Source organism: Taudactylus pleione, unplaced genomic scaffold (genome assembly GCF_031769625.1).
Source record: "Taudactylus pleione unplaced genomic scaffold, aTauple2 ptg000064l, whole genome shotgun sequence".
Classification (NCBI taxonomy): domain Eukaryota; kingdom Metazoa; phylum Chordata; class Amphibia; order Anura; family Myobatrachidae; genus Taudactylus; species Taudactylus pleione.
Genome location: NW_028284466.1, coordinates 616,058 through 633,809, shown reverse-complemented (window position 1 = coordinate 633,809; position 17,752 = coordinate 616,058). Strand labels below are relative to the sequence as shown.

At 47.4% G+C, this 17,752-nt stretch overlaps 1 protein-coding gene across 6 annotated transcripts in view; it reads left to right on the top strand.

The window, feature by feature from the left end:
• Positions 1 to 17,752, top strand: part of MBNL3 (muscleblind like splicing regulator 3) — a 163,489-nt gene that overhangs the window by 69,141 nt on the left and 76,596 nt on the right. The gene's annotated exons all lie outside the window — the stretch shown is intronic.

Below are 17,752 nucleotides of genomic sequence, written 5' to 3'. Positions count from 1 at the left end.
GGAACTCTCTAGACAGAAGTGACACAAAGGATCCTTTATAAAACCACTAAAAAGTGGACCAGTACAGCTTCTTTTTTTTCCGCCTAGTGCAACATATTTCCCGATCAGGGCCTTGCGAGCAGCAGGCTGCGGAACTGTCATTGTGCGTGGTGTAAACGTCACAATGTGCTCCCACCAGTAGCTACACCTTCCTAGATATGCCCACTCAACCCCCACTATCTAATGTAATTAATCCCATCATGCAACAAAATAGCATTTTCCCACATATAGGGCTGTATTCTGAGGCGGCCATACGGTCTACGACCGCACGGCCGCCTCGATGTTTGTCTAGTGCGCATGCGCACGAGGGAGCCGGCTCCCTCGTGCGCATGCGTGAGATCCGCTACGACCGACAGCGCTGGTCGTAGCAGGTCTCTTTCCAAAGGGGGCGAGCTGTCGATGTTGATTGACAGCTCGCCCCGTTTGGAAGCCGGGCCGGGGGGGTGGCAGCCCAAACGGAGGCGTTCCCATGGGAACGCCTGCCGTTTGGGGGAGGCCCCACTGACATCACTAGTGATGTCAGTGGAGAGCTTCCGGCTCTGACAGAGTCAGAAGCTCTCCGGGGCTTACGACAAGGGAGACCCTACCCTAGGGTCTCGCCGATGGTCGCGATGGTCAATGACCATCGCGACCATCACCCTAGCGGTCGTTAGAGCTGCGGGTGTTAACCCACAGCCTAACGACCGCAACAGAGGCGGGCGGTCAGGATGCAAGTGGCCGCCCAGTTTCTGAGCGACCGCTTGCATCCTCCGACCGCCTCTGAATGAGGCCCATTGTGTGCATATCTAAGCTTAAGACAGCTGTACATGATGTGCTCAACTCCTCTTTTCATTAACATACCATTATTCTTCCCAACATTTAGACAATCAAACTTAGACACACTCCGATCTGCCCAAACACCATCTCGATCTGGCCACCCTAATCTGCCCAGATATGCCCATTTTCTAAGGTCTGCAAATTGGGACTGTCACTGTCACCTCCAAATCAGGAGCAAAGAAGTGGAGTGGAAGTGGCTGTTTTTCAGATGCACACAGCTAAATTTCCACTCTAGGCAGCCATATTTAATGCTGATATATATATATATATATATATATATACAAATTTTATAGAATGGCACTCACAGTTACCACGTGTCAGCTTCTGCCAGTGCCCTCACAAACAGGTAGATACAAAGCGGGGAAGGTGTGGCACTCAAGGCATATAAAAAAAGACTCCAAGTCCAGGCTTAATATGTCAACGTTTCAGTTTATGTCAACTGTCATCAGGTTACCTGATGACAGTTGACATAAACTGAAACATTGACATATTAAGCCTGGACTTGGAGTCTTTTTTTATGTGCCTTGAGTGCCGCACCTTCCCCGCTTTGTGTGTATATATATATATATATATATATATATATATATATATTGGGCCTGTTTATTAAGAACCCATTATTATGGGTGGCAGTTTGGTAGCGTGCAGTATGGTACATGGATACATTGCCACTGTTTGTACAGTGCGTAGTGTGCAATAAGGTACACGGAGGTACAGCACATTGCGTGCAACGAGGGGCACAAATGTGTTGGCACTTTGGGAACAGCGCGTAGCTTGCAATGAGATGCACTAATGCGTTGGCACTTTGGGAACAGTAAGTAGCGTGCAATGAGAGGCACAAATGCATTGGCACTGTGGGAACAGTGCGTAGCTTACAATGAGAAGCACAGATGTGTTGGCACTGTGGGAACAGCACGCTGCAGGCAGTGAGAGGTACGGATGTGTTGGCACTGTGAAAACAGTGTGCAGCGTGCAATGAGAGGCACCGATGTGTTGGCACAGTAGGAACAGCATGCAGCGTGCAAAGAGAGACACAGATGTGTTGGCAGTGTGGGAACAGTGCGTAGCGTGCAGTGAGAGGCACAGATGTGTTGGCACTGTGGGAACAGCACACAGCGTGCAGTAAGAGGCACAGATCTGTTGGCACTGTGGGAACAGTGCTTAGCGTGCAATGAGAGTCACAAATGCTTTGACACTGTGGGAACCGTAAGTAGAGTGCAATGAGAGGCACAAATGTGTTGGCTCTGTGGGAACAGTACATATCTTATCATGAGAGGTATGGATGTGTTGGCACTGTAGGAAAAGCACGCAGTGTGCAATGAGAGGTATGGATGTGTTGGCACTGTAGGAAAAGCACGCAGTGTGCAGTGAGAGGTATGGATGTGTTGGCACTGTGAGTACAGTGCGTAGCGGGCAATGAGAGGCACCGATGTGTTGGCACTGTGGGAACAGCACGCAGCGTGCAATTAAAGGCACGAGGCATCTGTTGGCACTGTGTGAACAGTGCGTAGCGTGCCGTGAGAGGCACCGATGTGTTGGCACTGTAGGAACAGCACACAGCATGCAATGAGAGGCATAGTTGTGTTGGCACTGTGGGAACAGTGCGTAGCGTGCCGTGAGAGGCACCGATGTGTTGGCACTGTAGGAACAGCACACAGCATGCAATGAGAGGCACAGTTGTGTTGGCACTGTGTGAACAGTGCGTAGCGTGCAGTGAGAGGCACAGATGTGTTGGCACTGTGAGAACAGCACGCAGCGTGCAATGAGAGGCACAGTTGTGTTGGCACTGTGGGAACAGTGCGTAGAGTGTAGTGAGAGGCACAGATGTGTTGGCACTGTGGGAACAGCACACAGCGTGCAGTAAGAGGCACAGATCTGTTGGCACTGTGGGAACAGTCCTTAGCGTGCAATGTGAGTCACAAATGCTTTGGCACTGTGGAAACCGTAAGTAGCGTGCAATGAGAGGCACAAATGCGTTGGCACTGTGGGAACAGTACGTATCTTATAATGAGAGGTATGGATGTGTTGGCACTGTAGGAAAAGCACACAGTGTGCAATGAGAGGTATGGATGTGTTGGCACTGTGAGAACTGTGCGTAGTGGGCAATGAGAGGCACCGATGTGTTGGCACTGTGGGAACAGCACGCAGCGTGCAATTAAATGCACAAGAGGCATCTGTTGGCACTGTGTGAACAGTGCGTAGCGTGCCATGAGAGGCACCGATGTGTTGGCACTGTAGGAACAGCACACAGCATGCAATGAGAGGCACAGTTGTGTTGGCACTGTGGGAACAGTGCGTAGCGTGCCGTGAGAGGCACCGATGTGTTGGCACTGTAGGAACAGCACACAGCATGCAATGAGAGGCACAGTTGTGTTGGCACTGTGTGAACAGTGCGTAGCGTGCAGTGAGAGGCACAGATGTGTTGGCACTGTGAGAACAGCACGCAGCGTGCAATGAGAGGCACAGTTGTGTTGGCGCTGTGGGAACAGTGCGTAGAGTGTAGTGAGAGGCACAGATGTGTTGGCACTGTGGGAACAGCACACAGCGTGCAGTAACAGGCACAGATCTGTTGGCACTGTGGGAACAGTCCTTAGCGTGCAATGAGAGTCACAAATGCTTTGGAACTGTGGAAACAGTACGTATCTTATAATGAGAGGTATGGATGTGTTGGCACTGTAGGAAAAGCACACAGTGTGCAATGAGAGGTATGGATGTGTTGGCACTGTAGGAAAAGCACGCAGTGTGCAATGAGAGGTATTGATGTTTTGGCACTGTGAGAACTGTGCACAGCGGGCAATGAGAGGCACCGATGTGTTGGCACTGTCGGAACTGCGCGCAGCGTGCAATTAGAGGCACAAGAGGCATCTGTTGGCACTGTGTGAACAGTGCGTAGCGTGCCGTGAGAGGCACCGATTTGTTGGCACTGTGGCAACAGCGCGCAGCATGCAATGAGAGGTACGGCTATGTTGGCACTGTGAGAACAATGTGTAACGTGCAGTGAGAGGCACAGATGTGTTGGGACTGTGGGAACAGCGCACAGTGTGCAGTGAGAGGCACAGATATGTTGGCACTGTGGGAACAGTGCGTAGCGTGCAGTGAGAGGCACAGATCTGTTGACACTGTGGGAACAGTGTGTAGCGTGGATTGAGATGCAATATCCCTGGAGCTCAAAACCAGACAAGTGTATCAGAGTACACATATGCACATAAATCATAAATGCAAACAGGTGAAATTGACACAACCAAATACACTGACGCAGAATTTAAGACCCCCACCAGACTTCACCAGGGTTCCCCGCAAGAGGATATGGCCTTTACTCAGTGAGGGCCCAGGTCGTGGCCCAGTGTATTTGGTTCTTACTGTGAAAGCAACAGAGTACAGTACTTAGCTGGTATGAGGCCTGGAAGCACCACCAATGGAAATCCGGGTAAGGATGTGCTGCTGTCGAGGAGACCGAACACAGGAGCTGGAACATCACTGGCTGCAAACTATACTGGAAAGTATCATTCTGAAGCAGGAGTAGCTTTGTAGACGCAATTGATACTCACTGAGCAGGTTTTTATACTGACTGGCTGATGGGAAATTCTCTGCATCAGTGCTGGAGGTTAGTGGTAACACCTGAGGGAGGTATTATGTCATCTCTAGCCTCAAGCTAACCCAGCTAGGATTCTAATTGGGAAGGCCAGCAATCAGTGACCTGCTGAGTGTTTGGCAGCAGGCTAGTCATGTCCATGACTACTGGTACTCACAATAGGTTTGTGTGTTGGTATGATAAGATTCTGTTCAGCTTGTTTCTGTATTTGAACGTGTTGGTGTGAGTGGGACTGTATATATCTTGTGCCCCATATTCTGTTTAATTATTATTATAAACACCAACCTATTACATTTCTATTATGCTTTATATTGTATTAAATACTGTTTAATGCTTTATATTTTCACTGTTCTGTACAAGACTGTACTTTCAGACTTTGCTCTGTAACTATAGTCTAGTTAGATTATATTTTAAGCAGCCATGTCTATATAAATGCTCTGTACCTGTTAGGTCATTTGCACTACACTCTCTAATTTTCTTACAAAACTTCTAGCTATTACACTATTGCCCTCACTGGCCACTATGTGGATAGTACAATACATTGCACTGTGGGTAGTACAATACATTCAGATGGCTTTGGGTACAGGATTCTGGGGTTTGGGATCCCAGCAGTCAGAATCCCGATGCCGGCTTCCTAACAGGGCTAGCATACCGACACTTGTTGGTCAGTATGCTAACCCTCTCCCTACCCTAACCCTCCCTCCCCTCCCTACCCTAACCCTCCCTCCCCGGTGCTTAAATATAACTTCCCCTCCCCTCACTCTAAAGCTAATCCTCACCCTAGTGCCTAATCCCTAATGCTAACCCTCCCCCTAACCCCACTACTTACCTTCGGGATGCCGGTGCCAGGATTGTGACAGGTGTCAGAAATCCGGCGCCGGCATTCTGATCGCCAGAATCCCAGCAGTCGGGATTATGACCGCATCCCCATTCAGATATAATGTCTGCTAAAGGGCATTCCTCCAGAGCTGTCCCAGAGAAAGGTGCGCCTCTTTTAAAGGCCCTTTCCTGCACAAAATGTCGAGACAAAATTGTTAGTGCTGTCTGGGCCATGGTGGGCTCTATGACTCCTGCTCCGTGGCTGTGCCATAGTCGAGTCCCTGTGGAGCGGAACCTCTGCCAGAGCCAGTGTGCAGTGTGTGCTTTCACTCTGTCCCGGGCAATGTTGGAGTTGGCCAAGCAATTGGCTCTATCAAGACCGTCTTCCAATCCGGCGGGGCCTCCCATTGCTCCTCCACAGCTTCTAGCTAAGCCTTCCTGGGTACAAGGATTGCATCAATCCGTTCAAGGTTTGGTTCAGGTTTCAAATTTGTTACAAAACCGATGCTGGAAACTGCAGCTCCTCAAAGTTCTCCTAAACTACACCCTTTCAGTAATGGTACGAGTCTGATTCTCCCTGGAGGAGGAAGATCATACCAGTCCAGTGAATGTGGCGACATTAATAGCTGCGGTTAAATCCATGTTGCTGTTTAAGGATTCAGAGGACACTCCTCCTCTGGATTAAACGCAAAAAGGAAGCAATAACCTTTCCTTCCTTTGAACAATTAGAGGTTCTCCTGACTGATTCTTGGGGCTTTACTTACAATGCAGCGGCTTTTGTGCGCCACTGCCTCCCAGCGGGTTGCCATTGAAAGTTCAAAACGGTACCCGCAGTCAGTGTAAAGCCCTGCATGCTATGGGTGCCGGTTTAAATTTTCACCTACATCCCGCCGGGAAGCAAGCTGCTGCTTTGTAAATAAAGCCCTTGGACTCTCCCAAATAAGTGGTTCTAGATTTCCAAGTATATTCTGTTTTTTTACCCTCTCCCCCTGTCTGACAGGTCTAAATGGGAGTCTCCCTTTCCAGTGGACACCCCCATTGTCAGGCTGGCGAAGGCTAAAATTATGCATGTCTACATTATAAACATATCAGCGTTAAGGCCCCTGCACGCTAGACGATATTGTGAGCAATTTGTCTGATTCCGATGCATCGGAGCGACAAATCGTTCATATCATCCACTGTGTACGCTCTATCACGATGCGCACTCCCGTCGGTCGTATCTTCAGATCTTTTGTACATGCAGGAAGATCTGTCAATCTCGTTAACATTCCCCTGTTATCGTGCAGTGTGTATGCACTACCGAACGACAAACGGTATGTCGTTCAGACCTGCACGGTGTGGCCGTCACTTGACAGCCATTCACACTCCCCTCCCATACCTGCTGACATAGATGCATGCACAGATCAGAGTGATTCGTGCATGAATCTGCGTAAAAACTTTTTAAAGTGTAAAATAAAAAATTACGTGGGGCCACCCTCTAAACACACAACCAGCCCCGGACTTTTAAGAGCCAGTCTTGGTTGAGAAAATACGGGGGACAAAAGATGTAGAGGTCCCCTGTGTTTAGCACAGCCAGTACTGGGCTCATCGAGCCAGTCCTGGTTTTGGAGATACAGAGGACAAAATGAGTACGGGTCCCCTATATTTTCCATGATCAGCACCGGACTCTTTCTAATACCACAGTCAGGGAAAACCTTTCACCGGGTCACCCGGCCAAATTACACATGACCGCTAGTCAGCCCAGGCTGGAGATCCTTGGGGAGGTGAGGACACCCCCCAATAAAAAGGTGTTCCCCTCTCTACGGCACCCCAGGCATGGGCTGATAGCCCGGGCCTATCCCTGGCACCCCTGGCCATTGGGTGCCGGGTTGATGGTGTATAGTGTGGTGTAAAAAATAGATGAACTAATATTGTATTTTGCTGGAGAACTACAGGTCCCAGTAAGCCTCCCCTGTATGCTGGTAGTTGGAGAACCACAAGTACTAGCATCTGGGACATTAAAGGCCCGCTGGTACCTGTAGTTCACCTGCAAAATATATATGACAATAAACAGAAGACACACACGCAGAGCGGGTGCGGCGACCGCGACCATTCTTCAAAACGGGGGAGTGTTGCCCCTGTTTTGTAGGCGTGCATTTACGGACGCTCGTATTGCAAATGCATGAATGTGTCTATTTCCTACAGACGGGATGTAGTTATACACCTGGCTGTCGAGATTCTTCGCTCAGTATTCTGGCGCCGGAATCCCGACACTAGTCAGATTCCCGGCGCTAGCTTCCCAACCACCGGCATCCCAACGGTAAGTAGTAGGGCTATAGGGAGGGTTAGGCACTAAAGGGAGGGTTAGGACAAGGCACTTGGGGAGGGGTAGGGTTAGGCACTGATTCAGACCCGATCGCTAGATGCGGCCGCTCTCTCCCAGCGTATGGAAATTCAGCTAAGTGACGTCAAGACAGCTGCTCGCTCGGCAAGTCATAAGAACGCCCACTGTGTCTTGGTGAGCAATCACTTTGTGCTTACAGACACCCACCAGCCTGTCTTTAGCCTCCCATTTGCGAACGTCATCTTGAGGAAGTATATACAACCATCGGTACATCGGGTTCCATCAGATCTGACCACAGCGCTTGCGGTTGACTGTACCCTACCGCAAGCACTGCGATCACTTCAGTGTATTATTCAACCAGGTGACAGGTACTATGACGCTGCCTGTTAATTATGCATGCCCCGGAAACGACGTTGAAACACTCAGGCACGCTTGCGCACCAGGTAAGAGATAGGAGAGGCCAGGAGATGCTGGGGATGAAGAGGAAGCTACAAGTGAGAATGACAATAAACAGAAAATTGACAGGCCCCAACAGCGCCCCTTATCATGAGGTGCCCTGTGCCATGGGACATGTCGCACCAACCTAGTTATGGCCCTGCCCATACCATAGGATACATTTACATTATTATCAGCTGGGTTACAGAATTTTTTTTTGCCCTTCTCTTAACTACTCCGATAATATTTGTACTGTTAATTGACAATGAACTCTGGTGGGCAAAGTCCACTGGAAGGCGTGTACTTATACAGGAATATATCCCCAACAGTCAGACAGACAGAAGCCATAAATCTCAGGCACTGTGTTTACTGGGCTCTTTGGATTTGTTGAACCTGGCAGAAACAATGGGAACTGTGCCTGGTTGCTATCTGAACTTATTTCCCCTGTGGTAGAAGCTGCTCTGGGAGGGCACGTCTCCTTCACGTGTGGAGCAGATGGAAGATAAGGGGAAAGATGAAGCTTTGTATGAGCACGGTTCACATGAGAGAGTGCGATATTGTGTCAGTAGGGACTGGCTGTAATTTGTCCTCTTGCATTATACCACCTCTTTCCCTGGTTGGTCACAAGTATAATGAGAGTGGTCTCTTTTAAAACTCGCTGTATTAAATATGTGTGTTTATCTACTGATATAAGGTCTGATTCAGAGTTGTACGTTGTTGCATTCTATGTTCGCGCTTGTATTGTATTTGCGAAAATATGCTAATGCCCGCTAACAGACTTCCTGTCTGAAATAGTGTGCGACGGACTGTGCAAATGTTGCTACTACCACTTCCCCCATCTGCTTTGTGCGCATTTCCTCGGGGGTTGAGAACACAGCACCATCGACTCAACATCGGATGCAAATCGACTCTTCGATTTAAGTCCTGGGCTGCGATTAGGAACTCCCATAACAAGCCCACGGAACTGGCCCATTTTGTAAACCACCTCCCTGAATTCTCCCAGGAACACCCATGGATCGCCGTGGTCTGCTTTGGACCTTGTGATCACAGAGACATTGCAAATGTTGTCTGAAACTTTATTTGTGCGTGCGCATTGAGAATTTCCAATTGGTCTGGTAGAGTAAGGAGTAGGATTTGGTAGTGGAAACTCCAAGGTATTTAATGACTGAGGTGCGCCACAGAAAATGAAATTTAGAGGATTGGACCAGACACACAAAGCCAGGGCCTTTAACTTTGTAGCCTGATAAGATGCTGTGGTTCCTTTTGGAGATTGACGAGCGACACAAATGAACTAGAGATCATTGGCAAATAGAGAGAGATAGTATTGTCTCTGCCCCATGTTGACGCCCCCAATGTCCGAATTAGCTCTATATGGGCCACCAATGGTTCAATGCATAAGGCAAAGATCAATGGTGATAGTGTACAAGTCAGCAGAGTCCGGCGATAGGGATAGATTGTGTTGGAAATCATAGGGACCATACACTATGATTTCAAAAACAATCACCAGCTCGCAAAACTACTGTGTTGTTCTGCGGGCTGGTGAATATTCCATAGACTCAACATAATTGATTTTAGCTAAAAGTGTGGCCGTTGGAGGGGGTGTCTCACTTTACCAGTGTTTTTGCTATTATAAATTTAGCTGCATTACAAATATGGATAAGCAGCTTGTCCTGTGGTTTGCTAAAGTTTTGACATTTAACAGGGCTACCAGAGGGTATAAGGGACACATTCATCCAAGAGCATGGCTAATCAGAGAGCGGACATGGTTCCAGAAAGGTTGGAGAAAGGGGCACGTTCACCACGTATAGGGAAACATGCCCTTCTCCCCACAGAGCCTCCAACAGGGACTGGGTACCGCAGGATACCTTGTAACATGTTTCTCTGACTGCTTCACTAATGGAGGCTTTGGCTATATGTATTGTAATAGTATCCCATTGTTCATCATCCAAAGACAACAGAAGATTGGCTTCCCATGTGATGTTGTGGTGTTCGCGAGGGGGAGAGGCAGGAGAGAAGAATGTGTTATATATAACTGAGATATTGCCCTTCCTTCCAACTGAATACATACAGAGCCGTTCAAACAGGGTTGGTAAATGAAAAGTATGGGATTTAGGGCCTGAGTCAGAGCTGAACGCTCTGACCAGAGCGCTCGCTCTGAATCAGGGCCCTCCTACCTGTTTTAGGAGCGTCCTCATGGACGCTCGCATAGCTGTGGGTTACCACCCACAACCTATGCGAGCGTCCATGATGATGGTCGCGATGGTCAAGACCATCGGGCTTGCGACGGAGACCCTGCGGTAGGGTCTCGCTGCCGCAAGCCCTGGAGTGATTTTGGCTCTATCAGAGCCAAAATCACTCCCACTGACATCACTAGTGATGTCAGTGGGGCCGGCTTCAGACGGTAGGCGTTCCCGTGGGAACGCCTCCGTCTGGCTGGCACACCCACCAAAGGGGGCGTGCTGTCAATCAACATCGACAGCACGCCCCCTTTGGTGCGAGACCCAGAGCGACAGCTTGGCTGTCGCAGTCCGGTTCTCGCACATGTGCATACGGAGCTCCCTCCGTCGTGCCATTGCACAGTGGGGCAACATCGACCCGTTTGCGAGCGTCCTTTGCTCGCGAATGGGTCTGAATGACCCCCTTAGTCTGCAATTGAAGGAAGCTGACAATCTGAAGATTTTGATAACAACATGAGGAAAGGAGGCCAACACGGTCTTGAAAGTCAACAAACGAAGGAGGGGCAAATTTGCCCTTTTCATGATAGAAGCGCTCAATACCACGATTCTGCCAAAAAGAAGCCACACCTCTATTACAGCCTGAAGGGTACAAAGGATGGTCCCGCAATGGATTGACGGGGAAAGGGTAGGAGGATTGGTCATGGGTGACTTGAAGCCTATCTCCCAACTGTAGAGTCAAGTGGATTGTCGGTACTGAATATGCCAAGGCTGGTCTGCAGGACTCGGGACGCCAAATGATTGTATCAACTCTCCCTCCCTGAAAGGAGGAATTTTCAATGTCCACCCACCGTTTGCTTCCCGACGCAAATGGCCGGATACAATGTGATTTAAGCTTTGAAGCCAGTTAATATGACTGGAGGTTAGGGAGTCCTAAATGCCAAAATAGATTTACGAAGGTGGGGTTATGTCCAGCCCATATTAACTTATTATACATTTTGTGCATAGAGGTGAGAGCTGACACAGGTTCCTTAAGTAGAAGGGTCTGAAACAGAAATAATAGGTGTGGGAGGAGATCTTGGATATATACATATAGTATGTGTCACGGCTGCCGACATTTGAGACTCCTGGAGGGAGGCAGGCCTACTAGGCACAATAAACTGGGGTGGTCTTTAGGAGTGACCTTTCCATGAAACTCAGTAGCACAGGATAAAAGTAAAATATAATTTATTCACAAAAGAATTATTATCAGCAAGGTCTCATATAATGTCTCAAACAGCACAGAGATTCATATATGCAACAATAAGTATAGGAGAGAATCCCCAAATATATATGCAGTCTTTAACGTATAAGAACTAACATGATAGGGAAGCCCGAGTCCAGTGTGAGGCTAACACCTCAGGATGGCATTGAGGACCTTAGACAGGGTAGAACCCTGTAGTATTGGAAATCCAGAGCAGAGCGAACCCTGCAAAATAATATAGTTCCGGGACAGGGCCGAGCCCTATAGTGCAGTGAGAGATGAAGCAAACTTGAGGCTTGTGGTATAGTGAAGACGGAGCAGGGTTAAACCCTGTAAAGATATGAGATTCCAGAACAGGGTTGAGCCCTGCGGCGTGGCTAGAGTTCGTAGCGGGGTTGAGCTCCGTAATGCAGAGAAAATTGAAGCAGGGTTGAACCCTGTGATGCGATGGAATTCCGGAACAGGGTTGAGCCCTGCAACGTGGCTAGAGTACGTGATGCGGAGAAGATTGTAGCAGGGTTGAGCCCTGTGATGTGGCTAGGGTTCGGAGCGGGGTTGAGTCCCGTGATGCGGAAAAGATTGTAGCAGGGTTGAGCCCTGTGGTGTGGCTAGAGTTCAGAGCGGGGTTGAGCCCCGTGATGTGGAGACGACACTGTAACGGTGCAGTTGACAACTGTAATAAGGATGAGTTCAATATCCACAGGAACGAAAAGACAACAGGTAAAGTGCAGCAAAATGCTGAAAGCACAATGATGGAACAAAAGGCAAAACTTAGACAATAGGAATGCTGGGCTCTGTAGTGCAGCGGATAACTGGCATCAGAAGTTCATCTGAAATATAACAAACTCCACAGCAATCCACAGGCACAGCGGGGATCTGGCAGGAGTCCAAGAAAAGACCTGAAAACAATGTTGCACAGACACTGAGACACAGTTAGTAACAGGCTTTATACTAGAGGTTTGTGATCCATAGGAAGTTTCAGAACATGTGACCCAAATGGAATCAGGTTTGAAATAATGAGCAATCTAGGAATCCCACAACCTGACGACACCTGGGAAACAGATGATCACTTAACACTCTATCCCCTGAATGAGAAGCATGCCAGCTAGCAGGATAGCTCCTCCAACGACCACAATGGAACTTTGGCAAAAGTAGTCTATCTTTATGTACTGAAATAATCACAGTCCTGACAGTATGATTTCATCTTTCAGGATCTAATTGGTCTGGTAGAGCAAGGAGTGGGATTTGGTAGTTTAAACTCCAAGGTATTTAATGGCTGAGGGTCTCCACAGAAAATTGAATTTAGAACATAGTACCAATTGTGGTGAGACACACAAAGCCAGGGCCTCAGATTTAATATGGTTAACCTTGTAGACTGATAAGATACCTTAAGAAGATGGTTCCTTTTGGAGATTGAGGAGCAACACAAAGGAACTAGAGAGCATCAGCAAATAAAGAGAGTTTGTTTTGTCTCTGCCCCACTGTGAAGCCCCCCAATGTCCGGATTAGTACTGATATGGGCCTCCAATGGTTCAATGCATAAGGCAAAAATCAGTGGTGATAGCGGACAACCTTGCCTTGTGCCAGTACCCAAGCTGAATCATTGGCAGTGCAGGCAGTTCATCATAATCAAGGATGAGGGATGAGAGTAAATGGCCAAAATAGCTCTTAAAAAGTTGCCCTGAAAACCAAAGGATGATAATGAAGAGAACTTTTTCAGCATCCGAGGCTAGGATAACTGAAATTGTCTTAGTATAATTAATGTGGTGGATTCAATCAATGGTGCGTCTTTTGTTGTCGAAGGCCTGTCGAAAGGTGGATAAACCCCACCTGATCAGTCAATCAGAGAGGCCAGCACTCCATTTAGTCTGTTTGCCAAAATGTTAGCGAAGAGCTCAACATCAGTATTCAGCAAGCATATGGGCCTGTAATTGGCATAAAGATAAGGGATCTTGCCAGGTTTTGGTAGTACTATTATCCGGGAAGTGGCAGAATCAGGATGAAACTGTTCCCCTTACATAATTTTACTAAACAGAAGGACCATATGGGGAAATAACTGTTGAGTAAAGGTTTTATAATATGCCATCGTAAATCCTTCCAGGGCCATAGAAGGTTTCTGAGTTTTAAGTGCTACTTCCAACTTCTCCGACGAAATGTTGATATTCAAGAAGCAGAGAGAAGCTATGTCAACCATTGGCAGGGCACAGGATTCCAAATATTATTGAATCCTAACCTAACATGGGTGTAAGGGTTAGAAAAGGATTCCAAATTGTATAACATAGTATTGGGTAAATATATTATTAATTTGTTTAGGGTCATAGGTCAGATACCCTTTGGTGTCTCTAATGGAATATATGGCTTGGGAGGATCGTTTGGCTCGGAGTTTGTTAGCCAAAAGGGTATGAGTTTTATTACTATTATCAAAGAATTTTTGATTTTTTAATCCAGTCTAGGTCTCATTCAATTCATTCAGCCATTAGAGATTGCAAATCAGTCCATACTGGGCAAGTACTTTTTTTTGAATGCGTGTGATTTGAGCTCACTGTCTAACTGGGCAATACTAGTAGTCAGGGAAGAAATGTGCAGTTCCTGTTCCTTCTTACAGTGGGAAGCATATTGGTATAATTCCCCCTTGATGACCACCTTATGAGCCTCCCAAACCATGGGCATGCTACATTCCCCATGGGTGTTATCCTGTAATCCTGAATCCTGTAATCCTGTAATCCTGATTTATATTCAATCAGATTTTAGAATTGGGGAATTTTTAGTAAGTTTTCATTCAGCCTTCAGGAAGGTCGACTCAATCACCTTCAGAAGCCCAAAAGAGGCATCCATAATGGAATGGTCTGACGTGTTCAGGAGGATTTCAAGAGGCAATAACTGGAATTGTCCTGGGAAACTCCTCCCACATTACGTGTGTCAGTAGGCTTAAGACTTAAGGTGTAGCAATGGAATGGATGTCTGTAGTACATAGAAATAGCTGCAGATATAAGGTAACATCTTTTTGGCTCTTCAGAATGGAGTTGTGTAGTGGAGTATAATATCTGTTTGGTACTGGTTCCACCTGGATGTTTTAGAGGCACAGAATGCTGGATGTTGTAGAGGCACGGAATGCTGGATGTTGTAGAAGCATGGAATGCTGGATGTTGTAGAGACATAGAATGCTGGATGTTGTAGAGGCAATTAATGCTGAATGTTGTAGAGGCACAGAATGCTGCTGTCAGGTTGCGGCCTAGGGTCGGCCGTTACTCACCCCAGCGCCGGCTTCCCCTGAGCTCTCCAGCGGTCAGACGTCAGGTGCAGCGGCGAATGATGCGCTGAGGATTATGCCTAGGGACCACGTAGACATCCATGAGCAGCTCCGTGTCTTGGTTGCTGCAGTTGCCGTCATGGACACAGCCATGACAGTCTTCATCACCTGATTACCCTTTACCCAATGGTAGCGTGGTGGTTGTCAGCTGATGCTGTCCTCCAATGAACTGCTACCTTCGGGTATATCACTAGGCTCCAGACAGCAGGAAGTTGCCTGTACAGCGTCGTTACTACTAGTGTTTGCTTGCCGTCACTTCATTCCAGGTTCCCTTGTTGTTTACTCTCGAGTCATCTTTAGTTACTCTCCTGTGCCAGCGATACGACTGGCTACCTTACCCGCGTACTCTGTACATCCTCTGAGTACAACCACAGTGTCACTCTCCTGTGCCAGCAGTGCGTCTGGATACCTTGCCTGCATACTCTGTACATCCTCCCAGTACACCCATAGTGTCACTCTCCTGTGCCATCGGTGCATCTGATACCTTGCCCGCACACTCAGTACAATATCCAAATACAAAATCCTTGCTAGTGCTTCTTTCAGAAGTACCCTCTCCTGGGCCTTATCGGTGTTATCTCCCTCCATTTCCCACCTGTATCGGATACCTGACCAAAGGGCTGCGACCTGCTTGCTGGGTGCAGCTTAAACCCATATCCCGCTTGAAGGGGTCACTGGCGAACACCTCCCAGCAGGTTAGACTCCGCGTCTTTGGTCAGGTCTCGCCAACATCCAATACTTGTGGATGAGGGGGACACACATCCAGGCCCCTCGCCTCTGGTACCTTCCACAACCCGGGACCTCAGCTTTCAGCTCCTCAGTAGGAGATCCTCCTGAGCCAGCCGTAACAGCTGTATGTTGTACAGGCACAAAATGCTGGATGATGTAGAGGCATGGAATGCTGGATGATGTAGGGGCATGGAATGCTGGATGTTGTAGAGGCATAGAATGCTGGATGTTGTAGAGGCTCAGAATGCTGGATGTTTTAGAGGCACGGAATGCTGGATGATGTAGAGGCACAGAATGCTGGATGTTGTAGAGGCACAGAATGCTGGATGATGTAGAGGCATGGAATGATGGGTGATGTAGAAGCATGGAATGCTGGATGTTGTAGAGAAACGGAATGCTGGATGTTGTAGAGGCAAAACTAGGCACATTTTGGGAGAGCAGGCAACTATGCCAATGGCAGGATCATAATCAGGTGCTAGTGAGTGATTATTTGGTTTTGTTTGGCCCTGATTGCAATTAACCCATCAACCTAGTTTTGCCTCTGGATGTTGTACAGGCACGGAATGCTGGATGTTGTACAGGCACGGAATGCTGGATGTTGTACAGGCACGGAATGCTGGATGTTGTACAGGCACGGAATGCTGGATGTTGTACAGGCACGGAATTCTGGGTGATGTAGAGGCACGGAATTCTGGGTGATGTAGAGGCACGGAATTCTGGGTGATGTAGAGGCACGGAATTCTGGGTGATATAGAGGCACAGAATTCTGGGTGATGTAGAGGTACGGAATTCTGGGTGATGTAGAGTCACTGAATGCTGGATGTTGTAGAGGCACGGAATGATGTAGAGGCACGGAATGCTGGATGTTGTACAGGAACGGAATGCTGGATGATGTAGAGGCACGGAAAGCTGAGTGATATAGAGGCACTGAATGCTGGATGAGGCACGGAATGCTGGATGTTGTAGAAGCACGGTATGCTGTGCTGGATAATGATGAATTTGTCAGGGCTGTACACATGTCTGTTGCTCTAGTCCCCAAAGCCCATCAGAATAAATAAAACACTGGGTTGACAAGCTGTTTAAATGAGCCACTAGGGGAGGAGGAAGGGTAGACCTAAAGCCTTTAATAATATTTTCACCATGTAAATTCTGATATACCTTTAGCCAACTTTTAAATGCTTTAAAACTATTTTTTTAGGAGGTTGCCATTTACACATACTAAGTATTCCTGACTAAAAATACAACACAAATAAACTAATAGGTTAAGTACTGTATTGCACACTACAAATAGGAAATCGCTGTTGACCCTTTACAATCCTGAGTTAATGAATATATATCTGATGTCTCCCACTAGAAAATTATTGTTGGAGATCAGGTAGTGTTCTATTTATAGAGTGAGTGGGGGAGTCATATTCGAAAGTGAGCGCCGTGCTATGAGCAGACTTTGCACCACTGGGCACAGCCTGGGCAAATGAGCCGATTTATAATGTTTTGCGTAATTAACCCAATTGCAAATTGTTGGCAAAGCTGCTGACACTAAAGGTGACTTGCCAATTTGCTTTATGACCATTTTTTTATAGATGTAGTTTTTGAACATCTTATAATAATGCAGTAACAACACTCTGGCACCAAATTACACAATGTAGCTACAGCTTCTAAATATTTTGTAATAGCAACTCCCATGAGGATTTCAATATCCCAATCCTTAAGATTTCAAGTAACTGGAAAGCACCAGCTGGGCCATACATTTGTCTTATCAGCTTCCACATCCTACCATAGGTCGTAGGACAGAACTTTAGAATATACATTAATGCAAACATTCTCTCATCCTGGACATGCCTCTATTTTCATATGTTTATTATTCATTTGCCATACAAGTTCCAGTTTGCTAGCAGATGTATCTCCAGGGAAACCAAGGCAAATGGCCATAGTCGCCGACTTTGTGGGCCTCCGGGGGTCACACACACACACTCATGCACACACACTCATACACACTTACAAACACTCACATACTCACCCTGCTACAGAAGAGCCGGCTCTGTACACTGGATGCAGAAGACACCGCTTCGGAATGTGAGTAATTAAGGACTAATCAAGCTAACTGGAAACTTCCAAAAGCCTAATTAGTCCTCAGGAGGTGTGCCAGAGCAATCCCCACAAATCCCCACAAATTTTTCCTAAAATTAACGATATTAGGAAAAATCACACTTACTCTGGAGGTGCGAGAAAAAAGCAGCAGTAATTTCTATAGAAATCACTGCGTTCCATTTTCAGTCAC